General features: G+C 30.3%; 1 protein-coding gene across 1 annotated transcript in view; it reads right to left on the reverse strand.

Annotated features, from left to right (window-relative positions):
* Positions 1-24,892, reverse strand: part of LOC121115708 (teneurin-a) — a 282,618-nt gene extending 257,726 nt beyond the window's left edge. The window contains exons 1-4 of the mRNA XM_071887820.1: positions 24,298-24,892; positions 24,032-24,243; positions 23,783-23,955; positions 5,961-6,265 (exon numbers count right to left, since the gene is read on the reverse strand). The gene's annotated coding sequence lies outside the window, so the exon portion shown is untranslated. The remainder of the gene's footprint in view (positions 1-5,960; positions 6,266-23,782; positions 23,956-24,031; positions 24,244-24,297) is intronic.
* Positions 24,893-25,583: the final 691 nt, after the last annotated feature.

Consider the following 25,583-nt stretch of genomic DNA (forward strand, 5'->3'; position numbering starts at 1 on the left):
TATTTTGTTCCAAGTAACAAAATTAATGAGAACAAAGTACTTTGCTCTTGTCTTTGCTCCAAAAACAGTGTCAAAAAGTGATTTAATCATTTTGCATAAACAAACATTATGAATAAATGCTTTTTTTTAACAAGTGCGAAAATTATCTTTAAAACATTACTACACTCTCATGAATGGCGAAATTTGAGGATGACTCAAAAACAGAAATAAAATATTATGTTCGCGCCCCGGTGATTCCTAGAGAAAGAAATATATTTTATGTGTATGGATTTCACCAAAAGATGCCTCGGTTAGATGGAGTATTTGTAATACTGTAATGCAGTCGTTCCCAACCTTTCAAATATAGCGACCCATTTTAGAACAAGCAATAAGGAAGCAACCCCAATCCTTAAAATATCTTAAACACATTTATTTTTTCTAAAACAAACTGTCATATATTGCGATTTATTAGTTTTTAACTGTACATTCCGTAAATATATCATCCATTTAAATTTATTCATGAAAAATTTCAAAGCTCCTACAAAAAATTAACTATTTGCAAATCAATTCGAAATTATTCGAACAAACAAATTTCAACCCGTTATTTTAAGTATGTTTATGAACTGACCTTAATGAGACGACAGGTATTGTAGTTTTTTAAATAGAAATTATTTCCTGGGCTCCGTTGTCGCTATGGCATACCTCAAGTCGTCTTCCACAACTAATTTATTTCGGTACTTGTTTTAAAGGATGATAATTTTGGAGAATGCTGTTTCACATAAGTCAGTTGTTAGGAACGGCAATAAATTCCTTATTAAGATTTCTAACATTACTGGGAATTCTTTACCCAAAATTCTTGTAATTACAGTTCACCAAACCAAACCATGATTTAACTTCAAACCTGTTTTTTAAGTCGATGAAACGAAAATCTAAATCAGCACTAAATGTGCTGACTTTTGGTGCCCCGATATTTTTGGCTTGCAAACAGCCCAGACCTGACTAAATTCGATTTCTATTTTTGGGGGAGGGTCAAGAATGAGGCCTCTGCTATGTATCATTCGTATGTAGAGGCCCTGAAGAAGTATATTTATTCCCCGTGCAATGGCAAAGCTGGATCTGCACGTGATCACCTGGGCCTGCAAAAGCTTCCGTGGTCGTGTGCACCGAAGTTATCAAGAAAGGTGGATCTCATTCTGAATAATAGAATTTCATTCAATGTTGCCTTCAAATAATAATAAAAGTATGGTTTTACCCCCATCTCGTTCCTTCATTATAAGCCTCCAAAGATTTTCCCAATTTATCTGGACCACCCTGTAAGATGTGTGAGAAGAAGAAAAGTTGCATGTAGTGAGATAAACCACTTGAGAAGATTCAAGGATAGCCACAAAGGTGCTCTCGTGGAGCAGGAGGAAGGGAGAGACGTAAGCGAGAGAAACAATAAAGCTCAGTAGAGTTAAGGAGATGGGGAATCGGATTGAGAACAATGATCTTTGTTTCTTTCTTGCCAAAAGAATACAAACATAAAATCCAAACTATTTAGAGATGGGAAATCATTTTCATGATGTACAAATTATTTTTCAATTTCTTCTATTTTATGACCTGTCTTGTCAAAGTTTTTTTTTACGAATTTTTCATAAATAAGACTCGTGGACATAATTTTGTGATGGACGATAGTGGGATCGTGATCCGCGAAGGAACTTTCAATTTTATTATTCCTTGGAGTTTCCCTTTAAGGATACATATAAAGCCCATGACATTTCCCTTCTCCAAATTATTTGACTTAAAACACACCATGTACACACGTGATATTTTATAATTAATGAATTAAGTAATCAGAATCATTAATTTTAATTTACTTTTTTTTTTTTTATTGTTACCTCGACTTAAAATAAGAAAACATTCTGCTTTATTATTAATCTTTAATTAGTTTTTATTAGACTGTTTTCCTTCTTATTAAATTAATTAATTATTTACGATGAATTACTTTTGAAACGCTTTAAGTTGATTAAGGTGATTTAGGATTAAATGAAAAAAATATATATAATTGACTAAAATCATGAGTCAGGTAAAATGGGATGATAAATTCATAAATGAATCATTATTTTCTTGAACAAAAAAAAAAGTTAATTTGATAACAATTCATTGGTTAGATATTTGAACTCATTTTTGGAATCATATTTTTATGCATCATTTTATTTAAGACCTAAAAGAAAAGATAAGATATCAATGTACCGAAAATAAGACAGTAAAGTTATGGGTATACTTTCTTATAAGTCTCAAGGTAATAAATATTATTTGCAAAGCCGAAGAATAACAAATCACTTTGATATTTCCAATTCATAAAAAACCAACACAAAGATATTTACTTCAAAATAATTTATCTTCATCTTTGAACAAAATAAAATAATACTCTCTTTTCTTTTCTCTCTCTCTATATAAATATATGGGGTTTTTTTTTTGTTTTTTTTTACTTAAAGTCAAAAGGTGACCATCATTTGGGGAGTTGACAATGATATATAACACTAATATGGTTCAATATTAACTGTATATTGCGTTTACTACAACAATCTATCTTTGAAAAAAATATATATACGTTGAGAAATTGACACTTTATTTAAAATATTTTAATGGTATATATATGTTAGATGTAGTTAAATACAGTATTGTCTCGGATTAGCGAAAAACTTCTTTAGCGAGTGTTTGAACTTCTTTTTAAACATAAATGAATCATAATGAGATATGGTTCGAGTAATTTGTAGATATTTTTCTTACTTTACATAGTCCAGTGGTTCTTAATCGGAGGTAATTTTTAGAACAGTGATTCCCAACTGGGGCTACATAGTACATCGTTTAGGGCTCCGTGAAGCTATCAAGGTCATTAATAATGACAATAGTAAAAAAAAATAAACTTAAATTCCCCATACAAGCTAAACTATCTGACAAGAGAACTTTCAGTTTAGTCTTACTATTTACACCGTCAATATTAATTTATTTATGAATAACAAATTTACTGAGATTCCGTTTTGGATTATGAGTAACTTACTATGTAATGAGTAGGGAAGTAAAATGGGTCGAAATCCAGACGACTTGTTAGTTTTAAAAATCTGCAAAACATTAGTACTCATATCAATTATTTCTCACAATAACGGAGTTTTTAGAGCAGAAAATTTGCAGTTAGCACAAATAAGTACTGGAAGGTATTGACAAGTGAACAGGAAAAGGGAACGAAGGGAGAAAAACTGAAAATTTAGAGGCACACACTGGAGAAGATTTAACCCTTATGTCGCTAAAGAAAATAATGGTGAAAAAGTCAAAAGAAACGAAATACACTCAATTTATATATTTTATATATATCTAGAGACGGATTTGGGAATGAATACATCCAAAGTCATTGACTCTGGAGAACATGTACCATTTAGACCTGAAATAACAAGAAAAAATCAATATAATATAGCGATGATGCATGAGAGAATTATTTTGCCAAATTGAAAGAGTGCAACGGAAAAACATACAACGCCATCGTAAATTCTAGAGAATTAACTAGAACTGAAAATGAAAAAAGATCTATGATTAAAATAAGTATAGCTGTTAAATTCCTCGATTCTCAATTATTAAAAAAGTATTGAGAAAAGTACGTCGAAAAGTTAGGCAAAATAGAAAGAACTCCTGGACCACAATACATACAAAAACTTATAGATGAAGATAAAGATCTTTAGAGAATTGCGAAAAAAGAATTTCTTAGTGCAACAAGTTTGAATCTAGTAATAACAGATGAAGGAAAACCTGCAAACCTTCCAACATATATCAATAGATAATAGGGTATTAAAACTGAAATGCTACAATCTAACGAAGCAATTGTCAAACTCCCTTCAGTTTGGACATATTTAAAGAAATGGCAAGAATCAAAATTACTACAAAATATTATTGAGACTGGCTTGGGCTAAGACATAAAAGAATTAATGAAGATGGAAGCCGATAATTTATTACAGTGCATTAATTTTGAAGCAAAATAACGCCGTTATTGCAGAATGCGAAGAAGTAAGAGAATATATATATATGCTCTGGAATAGGAAGAATCTGGTGATACTTTTGTACAAAAAATCAAGAACTGTAAAAAAGTAGAATTAAGCAAGAAACATGACCAATTATGCCTGGAAGACATAACCATGGTAGAAAATGAACGGAAGGTGGACAAAATATCAGGATTTCAACATACGAATGTAAGGCAAACATCAATTCAGAAAACAGAAAATCAACTTCCCGTGGGAGGTAGAGACTTGATTGAGTTTAATCCCTCACTAAATATAGGAGATGAGCTGTAAAGTTTTGGCGAATTAGGAAAACAAATAGGGGATGAGCGAGCAGAATTAAACATATGTGTTCAAAACGCGAACAGCTTAGGGGGATATTTTCAGTGTAGTAGACAATGAAAGTAGCACCACCAAATACAAATTTGATGATGGATAATTTAAGAATACTGAGTGGCAATAATAATGGAACTTCCAAGTTCAGTAGGGGAAAAGATTTTACGACTGTCTTAGTGTCCTTATCTATCCTGAGATAGTTCCCGGCTGTGACACCAAGATAATAAATAATTCAGACTACGACATATTTCACCACATATATAATATTTATTATAATAAAGCATTGATATCATTGGTAGCAGTACTATTGTAAAATCGGTATAAGCCCCCACGGGAAAATCGTTTAAAAAATTTCTTACTATAAGTAACACCTTTAGAAAACATCTCAAATATAATTACAGGAGACTTTCATGTTTCCAAAGTGGTAAAAGAGGAAACAAAAAACTATGCCAAAACCCACGCAAATACAGATTTCTTTGAAGCCTAGATCCAAAATAACAATATCATTGATATTGGAAAAGTTCGAAGCGATCAAGACCCATACCCTTACACACTTCAGAAATTTAAAAAAAAACAAATCATTTGCATGGAAAGGTTATCTCCTATCAATGAAGAAATAGCATAATATCGTAGAAAACTTAAAAGGAAACGGTGGTATACCTGATAACAAATTTCTAATTGCAAATATTGCGGAACCATAACAGAAAATACGTACGATACTGGAAAATGAACAACGAATTGCTAAAATCAGCAGATGTTTGTTTAAGAATAGAGCAAAAAATGTATGAGGAGATGGCTGAACGCGAGGAAATATTCACTGCACTAAAAAAATGCAGCTAAAAACAAAAATATATACTCATTGATGATGGAGGAAGAAAAGCATAAGAAAAAAAGTCAACGAAAAAAAAATCATAGAACTACTACAGTAAGGAGGCGAGAGCTCAGAAATCGAAATGCAAGATATTATGGAGAAATAACCAAATTGCAATTCATAAAATTAATGTACCAATAAAAATATAGTTGACACAAGTTATCTCCTTATGATGATGAAGGAAAACGGAGAGACGATGAGGATTGCAGAAGATTATTACCACAAAATGTTGGATAAATCTGAAAATCCCAGTTAATTTGATTTCAAGGTTAATTTGTCTCCTAAACAGAAAAAGACAACTCAGTAAATGAATTCCCTATTAACGAAGTAAGAGTATATGAATACACGAACAAAAAACTAGGATAATAATCTACGTGAGTTAATTCAACCATTGTATTTGTTTGCTTATTTTTTCACCTTTATAATGATTGTTCATTTGATATGAATGAACAAATAATGTGTTCTCACACTTAAAAAATCTTGTTATTGGTTCAAAAGTAAGATTTTAATAAGGTTTAAAATGGTCCAGATTGATCTAATCGATATTATCATTTTACCGTGCATTTAAAAACTTATATTATAACAAATATAGATGGGAGTACTTTAATTCTTCTTATAGGGAGATAAATGTTCTTAGCACAACAATCCATCAAACAAGGATGATGATTTATAAAATGTACCAACCGTTTTTCTTGTTCTAACCATTACACATAAAAGTATATGCCTAGTAATGAGTATTTTCTTACCTTATATATTTTGCGAACCACTTAAAACGACTTTTCAAACAATATATATCTTCTTAGATCCGTGAGCTAATTCTATGCAATCATCATTTTTTCTAATTTTTTTTTTTTTTCATTTCATTTCCATTTGAGATATTTAATAATTTGATGTTGTAAGATTATTTTTTATCCTGGCCGATAATTTTCACATAAACATTTTTGCAGCTGGTGATTTTGCCTCAAGGAGATTTTTTCCGTACGACATTTTACGTTTTTACAACATAGGTTCGAGCTGAACTGTTTGTATCTCGATCAAATTAATTATATAGCTAGAAGAAAAAAAGAAAATAATGGTAAAATAATTAATTATATAAAAATATGTTCTAATACTATCTGAAGGAGCACAAGCTCCAGTCACTCAGTCTGTTGCAGTGAAAAACAAATTTTTATTTATCAACTCATATGAACTTGTACAATTATAAACCTATAAATATTTGTCATAGTTATAATTAATATCAACATTACGTGGTATTTTAAGCAGCTCTTCAACTTTGGGATAGTATTTCAAATCCCTAAAAACGATAAATCAACTGAATGTATAAAATTCAAAATCATAGAAGAACAGGACTAACTATAAAATACATTAATCAATGGTTGATAAATATATCAACTATTTTCAATGTTTTTATGTTAATTAACATTAAATTTGCATGGTTGAAGGAAGTAACAAACATAAATAAAAATTTTAAGATTGAATAAGGAACTCTTCAAGAAATCATGTATTTATTTTTTTTTCAAAATTTTGTGCCATCCTTCACCAATAAATTTGACCCCAAAGATGTGCCTCTCGAAACATAAAAACATCGCAAATCATTACTTTCCCCAAGTTTTTCACCCCGAAAAACATATAATTTGGTACCGAAATCATACTTCTATGACCTATAAAATCAATGATTAAAGTTTTTCAAAATAAGATTTTAGAAAAGGCCATATCTTGCTAACCGGTTGACCAATCTTAAAATTATTTTTTAAATGATTATATTTAATGATACTCTATGCAACGACGTAGTTAGAATAAATTTTCATCGTTGTGGGTATATAATTGTTTGAAAATTTGTTAAAATATAATGGAACTACCCTTAATCTAATCAAGCTCAAATTTAAAGATCAAACCAATAATTAAAAAAAATTCAAAGGAGACGAATATGTCATGTGGCAAAATTACTTTCGGCAGAAATGAAGCATTAAAATTACATAAAACTATTTCTTATATCTTATAAAGTTCCATCTATTTAAATTGTGACAAAGTATGTTACAATCACATCATTCAATTATGTATATACATATACACCACCTGGAAACCTCTAAGTAAACATATGGGGAAAGAAAAAAAATAACCAATATTTTCCATTAGTTCCGCTGACTCAATTCTATATGTAATACGTATAAAAAATATTTTTTTTATTCAGTGTTTTTGTTCACATTATATAAGGAAAAAATAATACATTAGACTGTTATTCATGTGTACATACATACATTGAGGTGACCATCATTGATGTAAAATTGTTTGTATCAAGGGAAATTGATGCATGAAATACTTTATTTCACTATGCATTCCATACAAAAAGAAACGTAACGAAAAAAATAAATGTATCAATTTTTTAATATTCGCATTGTATATTTACTTTTTGGTTACATGTTAAAAGAAACTTGGAAATGTTGGAATTTTGCTCTATGCAAATGAAATGTGTTATCTAATTTTTTTGTGTGGATAGAGGTTTTTCATGATAGAAGTGAGTTATTTTGCAGGGATCATTCTGTCAAAAGGGATATGTGGAAAAAAATAAAACATTGAACAAATCCCACAATGTACAAAACCCCTCGAGTTAAAAAGGGATTACATTATATTTAATTTAGTTTGGTCTAAATCAGTGGCTCTTAAACAGTGATAAAACTATGTAAAAAAATATATTTTCAAAAAAACATGGCTCTCCTCTGGACCTTCCTGAAACAAAAAGTCAGTGAAGCTACTCACTCTCGGGCCAATATTTTGGAATTTGGTACTCTCCTCCTCCAACTTAACTGTTAACACACAAGTGTTAAATGATATTAATCTATCCGATCATTATCCACTCTTAATTTCCACTACTAAAACTATTAACTTATTTGTGTTTTTGTCTTTTTTATTTTAATATTTGTATTATAAATGCATCACTTTTATTAAAACGATAATTTCTATATTTTAAAAAATATGTCGACCTTTATAGGCTTTGTTTATCGCCGCTGGTCGAAATAAATAAAAATAAAATAATAACTTCTTTTCAAAATGTTCTTGTATTTATTTATTCCTTTGTACGCTCATATTTATATAGACATTAAAAATATATATTCTTAGTAGGGGTGTACCAAAGGCATCGACATCGGCAAGAATGGTCCTTTTTTGAAGTATCAGAATCGGCTCAATAATGGAAATTCCATTCATACCTGGGCTTACTTAATTATATAGATTATTAAGCAAAAAAAATAAAATTACTATTTCAAGTTGTCAGCCAAGAAAAGAGTGAAAATCATACTATAAACTAGTCTAGGTTTTAGAATCGGGCTCTTACCTGTAGGGGCCCCGGAAAAAAATATAATTTCTTTAATTTTAACATATAATAAGTGTAATAATAAAAGATCCACTGAAAATGAAAGTCTATTCAGACGTGTAGCAATATACATATATAAGCCAACCAAGAATAAATTGACTCTTGAGCACAGGCAGGAACTAAATTTATAAATAATGCTATTACAAATTATTTATAATCATAATTATGAATGATATATTTGTATCTTGTCGGGTCAGGCCCAAATTAATAAAAAGTTAAGCATTAAAAACGTATTTGTTTATGTCATTCCTTTATAGGTAATATTAATAAAGAATCCGTATCGTTACGAAATTGTTCATAAAAATGGTATCAGAATCGGTACACTCATAATTCTTAGATAATACGAAATATTAAAATGATAATTATGTTGAACAAGATAAAAAAAAATAAATCTTAAGTAGGTATAAGACTAAACTTGTATTTAAACCCATTGATTTACTTATAAAAAAAATATTTGAGGGTTTTGTAAAGTTTTTGTCAGTCCTTATCTAGGACTGAAGGCTCCAGTCCCGTCCAGTTCAGTCCTAAATACTTCTAAAGTTTGGTCCTTGATGACTTCACTCAACCCTATTTCCTCTTTCTATAATCAGTAGACATGTCCAAATAATACATCAAAATGGAACTAGATATGCAAATAAAAATGCAGAAAAAGGCCAAAAATGCAAATAAATTTCGTCAAATTCTAGTAAAAACAAATATATAATTAAAATTTCTCAATCAAGCAGGCGGGTCCTTGTTCCATTGAATTATAATCTGGTGCGGCTAGACATAGTCTTCTTAGAGTACTTCTCCAAAAAGTATTAGCCTCCCTCTTGTTGATCTTGGCAAGGGGGATATTAGCAGAGACCGAGGCCAAGCACAGAGACCAAAGGTCAGTATTGAAGACACCATCACTGTTATCATTAGAAGGGATTGTGTTGATCACCTTCTATATAGCTTTGTCTCCCTTGATGTTTAAATATATATACTTTTTGGGCCTGGTGCACTGTCCGTGCTGTTTTCAGACATACTTCCTGTTGGCTTTCGCGCTAAAGTTGGAAAGCTTGCTTAGCAAATACTTTGTTTCAGGGACATAAGTCCAAAGATTGGTGGTACGGAGCTGATTAATGAGAACTGAGGGGGGGATCCATTATCTTAGGCATGGTCAATTTAAAAAGATGTTCTTTCATTTCGAATTAATGTAAATCTACTGGGAAAAAAATCTACTGGATGCCTCTTCATATTTATAGAAAAAAAACGGATTGTAAAAAATCTAACTAGCCTTGGTGGCAGGATGGAATTATATATTTTTGAATTTCCGAGTATTTTTCCCCTTTATAATGAATGGTGCCAATGGATTCATCTTGTCCTCTTCTTCTGTTCCTCCTCCAATACTAACACTCTATCCTCCCTTTACTTTAAAAACTGAATATTTTTTTTATCTAAAAATGGTGAGAAAACACAAATAAAGGTCGAAAATGCATTTAAAAAAAAAAAAAAAATGCAAATAAGAGCCCAAAATGAAAATAAATCTTAAAGGACCAGTCTTAAGACTGGACTTAGTTGAACAAATAAAGACTGACAAAATACTGTTTTTATCCACTGATGGTTTTTGTGTGAGAGCTATCAAAGCGTTTATAAAATCGAATGCAGTTTTAATGACGGGAAGTTTTCATGTTTCATGTTGGATTATCCAATAGTACTAAAAATATATGTAGAAATCGGCATTCCAAGCTCCATAAGTAGGTACATTAAACATCTATGAGATACTTAAAGTATATTTCATGAACAGGAATAGTTTGCCATTATTTGAGATTTAGACTTAATTAATTGGGGATGGTTGCATTAGGCATTTTTTTTTAAATATCAAAAAAGTATACATCCACAAAATTTACAATACAATTGTTTAGTATAATTCATATTATTGTAAAAGAAAAATATATATATAGCTTTTTCCAAGATAATGGACTAATTATTTTAAAGAGTATACGGATTTTTTGAAGGAATATTATTGATGTAATAACATATTCTGTTTTTGATGGCTTGGCTAGTAAATTGTATAACTATTGATTATTTTTCTATTAGTTATTTAAATTTAATCAAATCTCACTCAATGAAGAGAAATTTGAGATATTGTAAAAGCTCAGTACAAAGAGGTCAGTTCCGAAAATTGTTCCTTGTATGGTCAATTCTTTGTTATTATCTTGCATAATTAGACTTCACTACGAGTATTTAGGTATATTACCTAGGACAAGGCCAGTGAGACATAATTTCTTCTATCTATGATACTGATCAGTGGTCTATAATAACATTTTTATTCAGTCTGAATATGGTATATATTTACATTAAAAGTTAATCATTCAAAATCGTGATAGTTACTCAAAATTTCATGAGAATCTGTTCTTTAGTTAGTGAGTTATTGTGATAAGTGTGATGCTACTTTTATTATTTCTACAAAAAAAAAATTCTGTAAAATAATGGACCAAAAACAATTTTGTATTTTAATTTTATATTATATTAATTCTTGATGGGGAAAAAATACAGTTCAAGCTAAGCAATGGCTTGAAAAGTGTTATGGGGGCTATGCTCCATAAAGCAAATAAAAAGAATAATTAAAAAAAAAAACAATTTTGAACAAAAAAAACGTATAACCCTTGTTAAAGCCAAGAACTTTAAGTTTTTTTTTTTGAGTGTTTTATTTAATCCCCCTTTTTTATATAGATAAAAATAGTGTTGTATAGGGCCTTATTTATTTGTTCTAGCTCAGTCTAGTCTCAGGACCAGTCCGTACTAGAACTGATTAAACAAAGAAGAAATAAAGTTGAATGACAATATCAAGGACCGAATTTTATAAATTTTTAGGACTGAACTGGACTGGATCGACACTGAACTAGAAGGGACTGCAGTGTTCAATCCTAAATAAGGAAGGATACCACACTAGATACAAACAATAGTGAAGATATGAGTTAAACTTGAGTTTGTTAGAGTCAAACTAGCTCAAAGTGTAGCAACTCACTCTACCCTATCTTCTCCTTCTAATAGGTAATGTAAATAGGAAAGGAAGATAAGATAAATCAAGTATACCTACAAGGTTCTGAATATAATTCGTACACAACTCATTTTACTCTGGTGTTTAAAGGGTTTAATTATATACCTATGCATATGTGTTTTGCATATTTTCACAACAATGATCCATCAGATATAGGCCTGGGTGTTGTGCATAAAAAATAAATGGTTGATAAGACGTAGATGATTATCGTAAAAACAAACCAAACGGGGAGTGAATTTTTTATATGTGCATATATATATATATGTACTATACCCTTGTGTAAACAAGAAATGCTTAGAGTTTGTCTGAATTGCGTGGGGGTTTTTAGGATTGAAAGGGGAATAATGTGGAAAAGGTTTCATTTTTGTTTGTATTAGATATTGATTGAAATCATTATTGGGATTAAAAATGAAATCTAAATTGGTTAATGTGAATGAAATGCAGAGTCATTTTTCATAAAGTAGGGACATAATTAAATATTATGATGACTATGACTTGTTAATTATATATAATAAAGATACAAACAATATATATCTTTATATGCCTGTAAATAATAAACTGTGATGATTATATCTATAATAAACAAAACTGCTGCTATAGTTGAGTTTATATTGAATCAAAAGTTTGGGGTTATGCACATTTGAAATTAAGCAATAACACAATATACTTAAAATACATATCCGATTCTGGTAGTAGCACTTAATGGTTTTCGAGCGTTTTTAATTTTAATTTTTAATTATTTTTACACTGTTTTTAGAAGTAACAAATTGGTTTGAGCTAATGACGCAAAGATACCAATATTTTTGTACTGATAATTTATATACGCTTACAGGGTTTAAACCAATTTTTATATAAGAAAAAAAACCCAGAAATCTCCAAAAATAAAATTATTTATAAAATAATTTAATTTTTTACTCCATTTCAATATTCAATTAAATAAATCGGAACTAACAGGAAAAAATAATTTATATTTTCACAACATGTTCAGTAATATTTCGAGGTAGAAAAAATGAAAAAAAAAAAAACAATTAAAAATTGGCAATCGTTGAGTAATAATAATAATAAACTTATGAACTATTGAGTAAATTTTGAACTTGTATCGGTTAATGAAGGTTTAAGAGTGATGTAACTCATCTAAAGCATGAGGAATGGATCTTTTATTTTTGAAAAGAGTGTTTACGGGGATCTAGTTCAGCTGATATATTGATATGATAATCATTTTTTTCTTTATATTACAGCTTCTAATATTTATTAAATTTTTTGAACAATTTTCCACCAGGTAGAAGTTTGAGTCCAAAAATGAGTTATTAAAAAACCCCTTTTAGGCTAGCAACGTAAAATTGAAATTATCCCCGTAATATAACAAACTAATGTTTACATATATAAAGATATGTTTACATCTGAGTCCATCACTACAATTAATTACGTTCTATCATTAAGTTTTATTAATTCATGCTTCAAACATTTAAATATTGTAGGAAATGTCAATAACAGAAATCCTACAAGAGATGAACATGCTCGAATATAGTAGTGTTGGCTTTCAATCTGAAAAACCTGGACTGAGACTGTTAGGGTTGTTAGCGGACCGAACTAATTCCGTAATTTAAAAAAGTATGGTACGAACCGATCTCAAACAAAACATCGATCTAGATCGGTTACAAAAAAAAAATCCGTCGATACAGATCGAATTTTCTAAAAAAAAATGTCGGGATCGTTCTCTTTCCAACTTAAGTTTAGACAGTTTTGTATAAAATAAATATTGATGACGTCAGTTGTGTTTCAAAATTGTGAATATCGGCATATTAACTTCATATGAAGTTAAATGTGTTTCATAAATCATATTTGTTCAACTCAAAAATCAGGATGGGGGAGAAAATTGGGCCATAGATTGAGATTTAAAAAAAAAATTAAAACGATTCACGGTCTGGACTTAAATATTGGTCCAAATCGGTCTAGAAAAAATAGCTTCAGACCGAACAAAGAAAAAAAATCGGTCTTGGACCGAGTTTCAACACTATATATACATATCTGGATACAGTTGATAAAAACTTTTAAATGACTTTAATATAAGGATTCCACAAAATAAATGAATTATAGTATCAAAATCATTTCAAAAATAAACAAAAAGTTAGAATGAAGGAGTCAAATTAAATTTAAATGCTTTCTGAATAAAATAGAAGCCAGTCATGCACTCAATCTTTTATTTATCTGCAAAACAGCTCAATAGAGTTCTACTAGTTTGGGACTCGTTCAAATTTTTTCCCGTTCATTTTTGAAAAGTAAACAAAACTACGACCCCGTGACCAATTGTTTGTCCTAATTTAATATGCTACGAAGAAATAGTCCATTGATGAAGTACCCTAAACATTTTTCCTCCTTACATATGCAATTTTTCTTGTTAAATTCCCATTATTGTGTAGTTAGTTAGATAGCAATTAATAATACCCTAAGCGCCTTAATCGGACAAAAATGTATTATTGTAGCCATTTAAATTTCGACAAAATGTAGCCGATATTTCATCTCACGGCTTTAACTTTGGTCTTAAGATAAAATCTTTTTAGACAACAATAAAAAATGTATGAAGAAGTAAACTCCCCGATGAACGCTGTTTATTATTTTTTTCATAAATTATTTTATTTTATTTTCAATTTGGGGTCTCAAAAGTGAACCTAATATATTTAAATATAAATGTCTAATCTATTTTTGTCACCACATCATCTCTTACTTAACAAAAGAATTTATATAATATATTATATACATATGTTAGTACTCATTATAAAGTTTATGTGCCGTTCTGTTCATACTAAAAAAAAGTTTAATTAAGTTATTTTTGTGCAAGAAATATTGCCTCACTCTAAGCTGTTAAAAAAGTATTTTACACAGTGCTAAAGTGTATAATATATGTCTGATATATATAATCTATTAGTCCATCTCCTTTTTGCCATAGTAGTAAAATAATTATTAGATTTTTTTTATTTCCTTTAAATAACACAAATAGATAGTTAACATTGAACATTCAGCAATTCTTTATTTAAGCCAAATACAAGACACAAAACATTGATTTACATGTTGATGAAAATTTCATTTTTTATATTTATTCTATTATAAATTCTTTAGTATTCACAGAGAAATTTTCTCAGAATCTTTCTTACAAACAGAGAAATGAAATAGGCCTCAGAGTCAATTATTTTTAATGTTCACAACTTAATTTGACTTTGACTAATCAAAGTAACTATTTTTATCCATTAATCAGGGACAACAGTTAATGATCAACAGATAAAAAAAAAAATCGTTGATGTGGGAATAACATTAAATATTATGAAAAACTTTGGTTGTCAGTGTAGAAAAGAGAACTTTTGAACTTAATTTTATTAATAATGTTGATAAAACTCTTGAATAGACTTGAATAAAATTTTGGTAAAATACTACTTGAAATCGCAAATTTCGTGATCATAGCCTTTTTTTTCTCCATATTTCTACAAAAAATATTATTTTTTGTACCTTTATTATATTTTCATATAAAGGTCTCTTGGATGAGACATTTTTTTTACTACATAAATGTAAAATAAGGATTTTTTTAAATCACACCATTACTCCTGATTCCATGCAACTTTCACTATACATTGTTTTTATTATTATTATTTAGGTTCTACCTTAATATAGTTAAAAAAATTTGAAAAATCTAAGACTTTGAATAATTGAATGTTAAAAATATTTATATATATTAATACAAAAAGTTATGTTAAGCCAACGAATAGCTTTTTAATGATTTTAAATGATACCTCCCTTATAATTGCTTTGGTTAACGATTTATGGCTAATTAAATATTCCTCAATAAAATTTATCCTTTCTTCATGTTTAGGACCTCAGAACTAATAGTTGGATTTAGTTGCGAACCTAAAATCAGATTTTTCTCATGAAAATGACTCAACAGTCTCCAGAGGCCATAAACGCTGACCTGAGGATGAAGTCATACCACTTCTACAAAAGACATATCCTTACAGACCAAATGAAGGGCACCCAGGATGCCCACGGAAGAAATTTGCTCAACTATTTGAAGTCCCATGGTAACCGAATCATCTTTTATTCGGATGAGAAACAATGGACTGTCAACACATCCCGCAACTCCCAGAACGACAAATGGCTGAGATTTAAAGTCCTCCATATATTTCTAACCAAGTTTTTCGGCAGCATCATTACCCTTCGGGTCATTGGGCAGTGCCATGCCCCCCTCTTCTTTGAGCCAAAGAAGAGGGTGAGTTCCGACAGTTACTGTTAACTCATGTCTGACCATGAAAGCTGAAGCCAATAGTTTCGAGTACCTATTTCAACAAGACTCGGCCTCCTCTCACAAAATCCAAAATTTGTTTAAATAAGAGAAGATAACCCCACACTTAATCTTCCAACTCCCTCTATATGAATCTAATGGATTACTTCTTTTAGGGGGAGTTAGAGAGGAAAATCACTGCCAACAATTAATAGAAAACTATCGACTCCTTGAAGGCCTCTATCATCAAATACTAGAACAAAGTCTACCCGCATACGCGGTCGAAGCCTGCAAATCCTTAAGGCATCGTACGCGAATGATCGGCGAAAATACCAAACACGTTTTTTTTTATTATTAGAACTTGTGAATATAATTTCAAACCTTTACTTGCTTCCCTTATTGATCAGGATGCAGTCAAAGGTAGTCCGGATTTATCTGAACGACCCTGTACCCCAATCACTTTCTTTCGAATTATCCTGTCCTATTGACGAAACACCAACTATTTCTTTGGAATAATCTCTAAATAGTTTTAAATAATATGAAACATATCTGTATATGATATGCTACATTTTGACTTGTTTGATTCAAACCAGGTCTGAATAATTGAGCCAAAAACAAAATGTACTACAACCGCTCTCGGTCTCCCTTACTTGGAAATATCATAAAATAATTATAAACTAAAAGATTTTTTATAACTTTTCATAGAAAATGGACTTTTTATGTTATTCGAATACTACTCTATCTAGTACTATATGACCATTTATTTCTTTTAGAAATCAGTTATTATAATACAATTTTATTTGACTTTTATCTACTTTTTTCAACACTTGAAAACTTCAAAAATACATAATGTTTTGATACCTATGCTTAGTGAAATATATAGGTACAATGTTTAAAAAAACAATGCTATTTTTTTCTTAAAAAGAAAATATTTATCTTTTTTGACCGTTATATTTTATATCCAAATATAAAATCCACTAATGAATTATCATAGATCAAAAAAAAAAAGAAAAGAATAAAAAAAACAATTTTGAAATAATTGATCTTAATTGAATAAGTACGTATGGGTACATGTCATTAATTTATTGTATACAGTCTATAGATAAATTTAAAAAAATGTGACACTGTACGTAAAGTGCATGCCTCATAATTTATTAATCACTTGAATAATTAGAGATTTTAAGCTTTTTCGGCACGTAAAAATAAATAAAAAACAAAATAAACATATTAACCTCGAAGTAGATATTCAATTGCCGGGTGCAGAGAAAAAACTTTACACTTTGAATTTAGAACTTTATCAAGATGTATTTTAGCAACCAGTTGTAATGGAGTATGTCAATAAAATAAAAATAACTTATCTTTGCTACCCTTATCATCAATGTAGCCCCCCTTGGTAGCAATGATGGCTTCAAGGCGGCCACGGAAGGCCTTGCCCCCATTTCAGATGTAGTCCACAGACATAGCATCCCAGTGATGGTTGGCGGGGTCCTTGATGCTGTTGATATTAGGGTGATGGAAAGTGTAGGCCTTGGACTCAACATGCTGTTGAGGTGGGGGTCACATTTTCTTTCACCAGAAAGGAAAGTTGTCCTCAAACTACTTCTGGGTCTTTTTGTACTCCTGTACAGTTGCACCATCCTACTGGAACACCACGTTCATGTCCGGGTAGTTGGTCTGGATCTCCAACTGCTTAGCAATCTCTGTTAGTTTCTTACCAATGTCATAAAGTGTGCGGACCAAAATTCCTTGGTCACGTTCAGATGGCATTTTCTCAGCTTCTAAGACACACTTAGGAAGATTTATTTATTTTTTTGTTTATTTCATTTTTTTAGTTTTTTTTAATATTTGACCGGAATAATTTTACTGCATTCACAAAAACCTTGATTTAAGTAGCAAAAACGAAGTATTTTCACCGTACCCGCTATATTGTTTGAGTATGAGTAGGATCCGGGATAAGCCTTCTCAGTACTGTCATTTGGGACTAAGTTAGGTCCTATGCCAAGGGGTTAAAGTGAAAAACGTCTGATTTTATAGTTGAAACTTCTGTGAATACTCATTTCAAAATTCCCCCCTCCATTGGCTTATTCATAAAATACTATACCTCATACAATAATATATACGAATTAATATTTGGTAATTATGAACAAGCTCAATAAAAACATCAATAAGGACCGCAGCAAATCCCCGTTGTCACTCTTCGTCTTTCATGCACTAATGATTACTTAAAACATACTTAGATATTTTATCTTCAAGAATAAAAGAATAGCTACGGAAAATAATAAAAACACTGTTCATGTTGCAACTAAAAAGTCTTAGCCTCTCGTCTTAGGTCATATTATTTTTAAATTCTACTTATTACGCTCAAAATGTATTTCTAAGTTATAAGTGCAAGTTCCTGTTGGACTCACAACGAGAGTAGAATTGAAGATTGATATCTGGATAATGTCCATGCAAGATATGGAGTGGGATTTGTGTTTCTCTCCTAAAACATTCTTCAAATTGGCAGGATTTTCCATTTCTTTTCTTAGCATATTTAATAGAGCTCTACTTGTAACTCCCCGACATCATTCATTGGCACAATCACTCATTGTCACACTTTATACTTAGTTGTTTGATCTTCAAAATATTCAAAAATAAAGATATTTGTTATCATTATTATTCTTTTTTTTTATAAAGCTGTTGCCAAAAGTGGTAATCATTCGATACAGAATATTTTCTGGATCGAATGAAGTTTATTATAAAAAGGAGACTTCTCCCATCCTTTTAGCAACTCATAAATCTACTATTAATATTTTATGCGATATTTAATAACTTGAGAAAACTCCATTTTTATTTACTCATTTTTGTCATTTTAAATAATTGTACATGGCAATACATTTAGCCGATTTAATTATGTAAATAAAAAGAAATGATTATATATATACTTTTTTTTTTAAATAAATATTATAGATCTTTAATATAATTAATTGAAGATCCCATTAAAACAAAAACAAAAAGTACTCGTGGATTGAGAGAATTGACTTGCTTCTTTAGGATTATTTTTTTTACACAATAACAATAAAAGAGAGTAAATTTAGTATGTACATATAAGGGAATTAATTAATTTTTAAAGTTTGTTTTTCCCCTAAATATTTGTTTGATTTTTCATTATTAATATTTATCACATTTTGTTTTATAATTTTCATACTTCCGTAGAAACAGTGGCGACTTACGGGTGACTCGAAAGAAATACCCTGGATTTGCACAAAAAAATATCTATTGGAGTTGGTGTTTTCACAATACCAAAGTTTAAATTCATATTTCGAAAGTTTTTCTACTAAAATTATAAAATAGAAAGGTTGTCAATGGTCACTAACAGAGGCATGTGCAGGTTTTTGTTTTAGATGGTGTAAAGGAGGGTAGCTCAAAATTTTGATAAGGTTAATGAAGATACTTTTTATTTTTCCTTTTTTTTTGTAAAACACATATTTTTAGCTCCGGGGGATATCACTATCAACAGGACGATTTTTTATGGCACTTCAAGTACCGGTTTCCAAATCAATTTAATATAGTACCGTTTTAAATGCATCAGTTTCCTAGGTGTCCAACACTATCGTACCGGTATATCAAACAACACTCATTAGAACAGTAGCTCTTTGCCGTTTTTCCAGCAAAAACCACGCACAATTATTCATTTCAAGCTGACTCACATAGGCTGACACAGGCTGTGTTTCAGAACTGAATGATATACGTTTTCTCTAATTAGTTGGAACTGCAAATCTAACAATTTATTTCAAGTATTTCAACATTAAAGGAGTTATGAACGCGTGCATATGATGTGTCAGGTTGATAATTAGTGTGGGTTGGTACAAATGATATTTTAAATCATTTTTCACTCAATATAAGTCCATATTTATGCAATTTTTAAACTTATAATTTATTGATATAAGAGTCAACACCAATTTAGTTCTCGGGCTTATGAGATATTTATTTACTTACTTCACTGTAGTTTTGAATATGCATACACAAATAAATATTTTTAAAAGATAAAAACTCCTTGCTGGTAAATGTTCATGTATGTAGGTATTTACTATGTAGATACAAATATTAAAATGCATTTAAAACATGTAAAAATGCTGAAGGCAACGAAAATAATAATTTTATCATACATATACATACATAAATATTGCAAAATCAACGGATAAAAATCATTGATACAATCTTAAATATTCACAGATGCACAAATCTACTCTTAGATTGAAGACAAGGCTACCAATAACGTAATAGTATTCAAACCTATTATTATCTGTTATTTTGGAATTCTATGCAAAGACAGAATCATCTAGGGAACAATTTTTCATTTTGGAATCATATTTGAAATCCCAAAAATGTGTTCTTGAGCAAAAAATGATGGATTGGCTGAATGTAAAAATCAATTCAGATTTATGTTAAAGAGTTTTCTAACGTTAATGATTAAAAAATTATTAAATGAAACTGTTTATGCTTAAACTGCCTCGAGGCCCAGTACTTCACCTGCACCACCTGAGAGCGGCGGTATATTTTGGGATATATTATGAGGGTTCCTCGATGCTCAGAGGGGGGAGGGGGCAGTGGAGACATTTAAATTGCCTCTAGCCTATCATTTCGCATGCATAATCAATGGGCTGAGGTATACTAGACGGGTTCTTTGGTTCCTAAAATCGCAGCGGCGGTAGAATTTAGACTATACTTTGGGCCACTACTTTACTTGTACAACCTAATGGCCGAGATGTATTTTGGATAATAGAAGGGTTATTTGATACTTAAGGATACGGCGGAGGAAGAATTTTACCTTCCTCAGGAGCCAACAGTTCATATACACAACCCGTGAGCAGGGGTGTATTCTTCCATATTATATGGGGTTCTGTGTGCTTATAATGGCGGTGACAGTGAAGTTTAAATCGACTTGAGGCCCAGGACTTCACCTGTACAACCTGAGAGCCAGGGTTTAATTTGAGATATTAGGAGATTCCTTGATGCTCAGGGAAGAAACGATGGAGTAATTTTACTTATTTCAGGCCTGGCAGTTCACCTACACAAACCGTAGGCTGAGGTGTACTACAGAATATTAGAAGGATTCTTTGAAACTTAAGGAAGCAGCTGCAAGAGTGTGAGTTTGGTGTCTGACCCAGAATAAAACAATTATTTCCTCATCACTTGACAGAAGAGTGCCTTTATAATGCCTATATATTATAGACTCATACTCATATAAACCAACATGAGAATAATTCTTAAAATTTTACGGTCTTTATTTTTTATTAAGCAGAAGAGTTCTTAATTAATTTTAATTTCTTAATGTCCCAGCAAAGGCAAGCAAATCTGTTATAGTAAATTATGAATAATGGATTCTCAGATGTGTGTAGTTTTAATGAAATTGTTAAAGTTGATTTATTATTTTAGGGAGTGATAATTTAAATTTAATTTCTAGAGTATGATTCAAAAAGTTTATTGAGATTGGAACTATAATATTTAAGAGATCTCGGCTCCGAATCTACAGTCATTTTAAAATTTGTGACTCCAAATCATAGATCAACATACATATTCTCTGTTTTAAAAAACAGACTGTGATTAAATTTATGTGACTCTGCTGACTCACGGCTCCCTCATCATCTATAATTATTACTTCATGAGAATTAGATCTACCCATGGTTAATTTCTATTAACCATAGATCTACCTAGTTTCTAAAAATTACATTATTTTGATCCTTTTAATTTCATGAATGTTAATATAGGAAATCGAAACAGTCTGAAGGATGTTTCCAATTGGTTTCATTTCTGCACCAAATATAAGAATATTGTTGATCCCTATGAAATAACAACGTTATTAATGCAACATGAATAGGAGAATATATCATATAATGTGAATAAAACATATTCTAATTCTAAATCCATTCAACTTTGTCCGTAAATACATGCAACTTTACTAACTTCCGGCTCTATAAAATGAAATTACATTATTTTAATCCTTCCACTTGTAAACTAATTAATAGGGGATATGAGTAATCGATACAGTCTGTTATAAGTTTTCTATCCTTTTATTTTCGGTAACTATCATTTAAATACATAATCATCGTTAAGAATTAATTAGATTATTCTTCAATGATCAATAGAGAATGTAATATTTCAAATTATTCAAATAAAACTCTTACTACATGATCTTGTACAGACACGATCTGAAGTTGACACTTTATTTTTGAAAGACAAACTCATCAGTTTTAAAGTTTACTCTAGAAAACCTTTTAACATATATTTATTTTGATTTAGAGTAGTAAACATTAAATCAATCCATCATTTTTGTTAAAGAATATCTTTTTAGGATTATAATATTATCCAAAAATGGAAGAGTTGCTCATAATACCACGTGATGTTGATATAAAATTACAACTACAACAAATAATATAGTCTTAAAATTGTACAAAATTCCTATGAGTTTACCAAGTGGAATTTTATAATAAAAAAATGTTTTTCTTGTTCTGATTTAGCTTTAGGCGATATATTCTTAAGCTTAATTGTAAGGTAATTATGTCATACAACCCAAAATAGACGGTAATCCATTAGATAAGGGTTCATGTTCCAAAATGCTTGTAAATTCTAACTGTGGAAAACTTGTTTTAGGAAAATTCGGCATGCAGAAAGTTTGCCGTTAGGGAAACTCGCCAGGAGGAAAATTCGCATTCTTTTATCTAATATAAATTATAAAGTTTAAAAAACATAATATTAAGCATTGCTTGATCACTTAATTATGATTTGATTTGAATTTATATATATCTTCATATGTTCATGCTGAACTAAGGAAATTGATAGTGTGTATTTGGGTAATGTTTCCCTACAGCCATGAAAGATGATCATATATTGACCTTAAAGACGTCCTGAAGGATCTTGTAGAATCAAAGAATTGACCTTCAACTTTTAGCTAAATATAATTTGCCAAATTATACTTAGAAGATAATCTGTTTATATTTGAGTTTATAATACTTGACTAGATCAAACAAAAAATATTTTTTTTTATTCAAAGGCTCTCAAATGCATTCGTAAGTTTTTCGATTTAAATATACACTTTATCTCATACATATAATAATGATCTAGATTATCTAGAAAAGCTCGTAAATATGGTGGTGTTTTTTTAAATATTATTATTTATATTAAATAGAAGAATGCAAATTTTACCCAAGGCAAACTTTCTACAATGCGAATTTTCCAAGCCAACAACGTCATTCGTGGTATCTTAGAAGTAACATATTACAGGAAAAATAGTTTTTATCGAGTCAGAGAAATATATAGTCAAGCAAACATGCTCGTCTCGCTACATTGTTTTACAGCTATACTACACATCAATAATTGATTTCAAATATTCCTCGCATGGATATGGTAGTACAATTGATTAAGATAATAATTTTATAGAAAGCTACTATCAGTTCCTTAATGAGGGGGAAAAACTCTTTAACTATATTTACATTGTTTGGATATATATGTATAACTTATATCTGTGATATACATATTTTAACAGTTTAAAATAATATCTTCCGTAGTCAATATCGACTTTTCCCTTCTCAATCCTGTTTTTCATAAATAAAAGATGCCTTATTCTAGACTTAATGTATTTCCTTTTTTTAAGATAGATTAAAAGTGCATTATCCACTATCGGCGGAAGTTTATACATATATTTAGAGTAATTTGGAGGACGCTGGTCACTACTTATCAAGGGGAGGAAGGAATGATTCACCATAGATACGATATAATATAATATATGCACATATTTGATGTACCATTTCTTGATAATAAATGTTGCCATATACAATATGAGCGTGTCCTGATTTTACTCCTATATGATATTAGCAACATCCATAATTTCATTTACATGAGATATGGCATAATATAAACATACCTATGGAAGGAATTTGGATCTTCATTTGTCCTTATAATCCTCACTATTAATCCATTAGCGCTGATAAATATTTTTTAAAGATTCATGAATCCTGAATGGAGGCACTATTACGAGAGTGGAGTTTGGATCTCTCAACTATTCAAAGGTTTTGGAAAAGGTTAAATCTCACATGGCTAAAAAGAATTAAGAGTTAGTAATGATTTCTGGGCAATGCAATTAAGATACGAATGTGATTGGGTGAGTGGATACCTGTTTGAGAACGCTGAACATTTAATTGAAATAGATACAACCTCATCGGCTTCCACTCTAAAAGTAATACTTTATTTACTAGGACCAGATGAGCTAATAAATTTCAACTCCAGGATGTTTCTACGGATGTTCTATTTAGAGAACATCATCCGACTCAATTGGACAATCCTTTATTGGTAGAACATCGGAACACACCTCAAAATTTTATTTATCTGAAATGAAGTTTTCAGTAAAAATAATAACTCTTGATACCAAGTCCATTCTACCTGGGTTTAGAAGCGTTAAATTTCTAATTTGTCCTTCTAACTTTTGATGAAGACTTAAGGTGCATCTTTTCCAAATATTTTAGTGAGAAAACGTTATCAAAGGTTCAATCTCCTACCCAACGAAGACGTGATAAATAGGCCCAATGTCGTTATGAGAAAGCCTTCATTAATATAACTGAGAAGTGTGTTTAATACAGAATGGCAACGTCGATCCTATTCTTGAACAAATCGAGAAAAACGCCGGAGGAAAGGATGTGCTCGTTCAATAAAAAGGAGAGGGAACACTTAGCACATCTGTTCTTCATTAAGGAATAAAACGAATGTATTGATCCGGGATCCGTGCAGGATCGAACAAAAAAGATCCCATTGGTTGGTGGCCATACCAATCCAAGAACCAAGGATAGATTTAAGATCGAGAAAACAATGTCGAAGGTGATCCATATTAAATATTGCGCAAGGTATTCTTGCCAGGTCCAGCCATGCATTGAGGTCTGGAAGAGCTAATGAAGAATTATTCGTGTTATTGGCGAAAGCGGAGCGACGATGAATTTACAGGAGGGAGCCGGCAGACAGAGGGCAAATAATGTTTGCGAGCATTTCTTTTTTAGAACTGGCTATTGATCCTCTATGCAGGTTTACCGGTTCTTTTTATTTTCTTTCTTTCTTTCTTCTCTTATTTTTTTTATTGGTGATTGTAATTTGTTATGAATAATTAATTTAGTTACATAATGAAATTATGAGATAATAGTTGAACATAGTATGTGATATGTACTGTGATCAAATAAATAATATATATAAATAAAAAAAAAAACAAGAAAAAATATTATTGATTGAAACTTTTTAATTTAGCTAATATGGATGTAAGAAATAAAATTATTTCCCCGAAAAATGGGCGTACTTTTGGTCCAGAAATACAGCCTTGTCTTCACATGATCATATTAAGGAGATTTGAATACATTTTAAGTATATTTTCTATTATATTCAATTTCTCAATATTGAATCTTCAATCATTGGAACCCAAATTTTAAAGTTTAAACCTATAGAAATATATAGGAAATAAATTATAAATTTAACATATCAAGACTTAACTTAATTAACGTTATATCACAAATAGGGATTGGAGACTACAGGAGAGCGGGATAAGTTGGCAGTTATATTTTAGTTTTTGGTTATATTTGCAGACCCAACTACCGTGAGCAAACGTCCCCACAAATTCAACCACTAATATCTTACTAAATACTTAACCGATTAGCAACATATGTATATATTAATCAACCATAAATGAT

The sequence above is a fragment of the Lepeophtheirus salmonis genome, chromosome 4, assembly GCF_016086655.4.
Source record: "Lepeophtheirus salmonis chromosome 4, UVic_Lsal_1.4, whole genome shotgun sequence".
Taxonomy (NCBI): Eukaryota; Metazoa; Arthropoda; class Copepoda; order Siphonostomatoida; family Caligidae; genus Lepeophtheirus; species Lepeophtheirus salmonis.